The sequence below is a fragment of the Arvicanthis niloticus genome, chromosome 11 (assembly GCF_011762505.2).
Source record: "Arvicanthis niloticus isolate mArvNil1 chromosome 11, mArvNil1.pat.X, whole genome shotgun sequence".
Lineage (NCBI taxonomy): Eukaryota > Metazoa > Chordata > Mammalia > Rodentia > Muridae > Arvicanthis > Arvicanthis niloticus.
The window spans coordinates 28,094,169-28,097,300 of NC_047668.1; the positions used below are offsets into that span (position 1 = coordinate 28,094,169).

The window sequence follows — 3,132 nt, forward strand, 5'->3', positions numbered from 1 at the left end:
AAGCCTTAATCATGCTTAGGGGTTTCTTCACTTTCACTTGAACAATTTAAGTACTTATTATAGGTTTCAGTCTATCGTAGTTAAAAATAAATATGCTAGAGTCCTAATTACCATACCTCACAGAGTAACCTTATTTGGAGGTTGGTTCTTTACACAGGGAAGTTAAATTTAGGTCATGGGAATGGACCAGATTTCAATATAACTAGTATTGTCTTAACATGGGGACATTGGACAGAGATAGAAATACATAGAAGAACATGTTAATGCATGCAGGGAGACAATGACCTCCAGAGGTCAAGGAAAGAGCCTGAAAGGATAAAGTACTCAGTGGGCACCAACCCTGCCAACACCTTGATCTGGGACATCTGGTCTCTAGACCTGTGAAAGAATTCATTTCTATTGCCTAAGCCCCCATTTGTGCTTCATTATTGCAGCCCAGAAAAACTAACGCACAAATTGTATGTACATAGTTTTGACATTCTTCCTCTTTCTCTAGATGCTTATACATTGAGATAAATGACTCCGGTTCTTGCTAAGCATAGCATTTATGAAGTAGTGTCATGCTAGTCTGCTTCAATATCTCATAGGAATCAAAACACTTAAAGAAAATGGAGAGACATAAAGGTCATTCCATACTGACCAGTTTTCCTGGTCTGAAGCTAGAATATAGTATTATTTTTAGTGACTTGAGAAAGAAGAACCATTCAACATATAGTTCTTAAAATGCCATTTACCTTGGAAAGTGTGGCAAAGAATTGCTGGCACTATAAACATGTTTCTTAGCAGGCAAGAAGTGTTGGCACAAATCAAGAAAAAACTCTGGTGTTCCTTTTCTAAGTTCCAGATCGTGATCCAAGTGATTAAGGAGTACAAAGACAGTTGAGGCTCACTGATGTCAGCAGTAGGAAACTAAGAAGACTCTAATAATTCTTGAAGTCAGGGTTTTTAAATCTAAATTATTATAACTTTTGAAAGTCATGTCCTCTAATTGCTATTGTTCTAGTCAACTACTTTTTTTCTACCTAAAAAAGTAAAACAGAAAAAAAAAAAAAAAAAACTGTCCTCATTTTTAAGGAGGATATATCCAGAGTCCATATATCTTAACTTGTATTCAGTTTACTGTGTGCTAAGTCCTCCTCCTCCTCCTCCTCCTCCTCCTCCTCCTCCTCCTCCTCCTCCTCCTCTTCCTCCTCCTCCTCCTCTTCCTCTTCCTCTTCCTCCTTTTCCTCCTCCTTTTCTTCTTCTTCCTCCTCTTCTTCCTCCTCCTCCATCTTTCTCCTCTTTCTCCTCTTTCTCTTTCCCTTATCCTTATCCAAGAGAAGTAAGTCTTTGTTTTCAGGTTTCTCAAATTAAGCTGACTCTTCTGCCTGCTTTGAGGAAATTCGTCAAGAATTTCCTTATCTGACTCCTCTGACTATTCTTTGGCTTCAGTATGGGCTGAGGCTGCAGTGAAGGCAGCCACAGGGCAGTGGCCACAAATGCAGATGCATCAACCAAGAAGGCCTTAACCTTTCCAGCAAGTAGGAAAGTATACTTAGTCTCCATAGACAGAGCCAGGACATGCTTGCATCTATTGGTGATAGAGTGTGGTATTCAGGCAGCAGTTGCAAACTAATCCACAAACACTGCCAAAGTTGCAGACACACTCTAGAAAGTGAAAGTGCAGCCTATTTTGTGAGATGACTTCGAGCACTTCTGGGTTGCAAATGCTGCCATTGTCAAACACCTGCTAGATTATCAGCCCAAAGAAGAGGAAGATATTCAATATATTCAGCAGTGTGTTTTCACTGGCGTCCACGTTGTCTCCAGGTTTTATCAGCTGCATATCACTCCGAATTTCAGTGGTGTCCCTGGAGATTTTACTAGTGACGACTAAAGCTTGGAAGAAAGAAGTTTTCATGGCACAGTAACTGCATACAGTGCCATGGCATCAGCACAGGTATCAACTGGCACCTTATTGGCCATTAGCATATTGCTAATCTTGGGGAGGTTCTCCTTGGTGAATACAAAGCCCCCTGTATATGGGGCGACAGTTGCTCCAGAGCTTAATTGTTTGCCAAATACTCAGGATGGCTTTGCACATCATGATTTTCTGGCCTAGAAGCACCACAGACCTCAAAATGTTGGGTAATCTGAAGGAATTAGTCGGACATCTAAACTTCTTTGTCATCTCTGGGCATAATGGCGGTGCATCAGGGATTGCCAAGCAGTATTTAAAGATAATGTCACTCTTATGAGGACAAAAGCTGATAAATGGTCTTCATCAAGGCAACCAGGATTAAATAGCCCAGAAGTGAATGATTAAGCACCTTGACCTGTCTTCATTTTAAAATGTTTATGCCTCTAATCCCTACCTTTTACTACTCCTTTTCTGATAGTATAATATCCTGGATGATAAGAAAAATTAAATCTATGGTAATTGTTATGGGTTATCATATATAGAAAGGAGAAACTGGTTAATTTTCTTCAGAGTTAGAAAATTATCTTTTCAGGGTTGCTTGTCCTGGAACAGTAGTGTAAAAATTTTCCCTCAAGGCAAACTCAAATGGATCATTTTTGATAGGCCTTGTGACTCAGGATATAGGCAAAGAGTTAAATTTTCCAAATGTTGAGAGTAAAACTGGACATAATTAATGTTTTACAGGGGCAATAGTATAAGCTGAGATGTCCTTAGGCAGAAGAATTGTATCTCACACAAGGTAGGGACACAAGCAGATACCAACCTGAGTTTCCCGCTATCAGTCAAGTCACTGGACAAAGAGATCAAGGTCTGAAATCCATCACTGTTGGTAGGATCTTGTGACTCATCTCTATGACTCTTTGTGGGCATCAGTGTTAGGCTCAGGGTAAGAGGCCAGTTGTTAGGTGATAAACCAAAAATAGCCACCCACTCTACAAAAGAGAGCCAGGGCTTTGACAAGCTCTACACCAGTTGGTTACTGTTGCTTAGAGCTAGTAACATGGAATAACACAACAACCCTCTCACCGCACAGTAAGGAATTCCAGTGTGTGCACATGCTCAGAGTGGGCACTTGGCAAATGCTTTTAGTCAATGTAGTCCAGAGTTAATGAGTAAGCCTGCATTGTTTTGATTCTTAAATCGTCATATCCGGTACATTATACACCATGTGC

At 40.3% G+C, this 3,132-nt stretch overlaps 1 pseudogene; it reads right to left on the reverse strand.

Annotated features, from left to right (window-relative positions):
• Positions 1 to 999: 999 nt before the first annotated feature.
• LOC117717360 (large ribosomal subunit protein uL10 pseudogene) lies at positions 1,000 to 2,170 on the reverse strand (annotated as a pseudogene).
• Between the last annotated feature and the right edge of the window lie 962 nt (positions 2,171 to 3,132).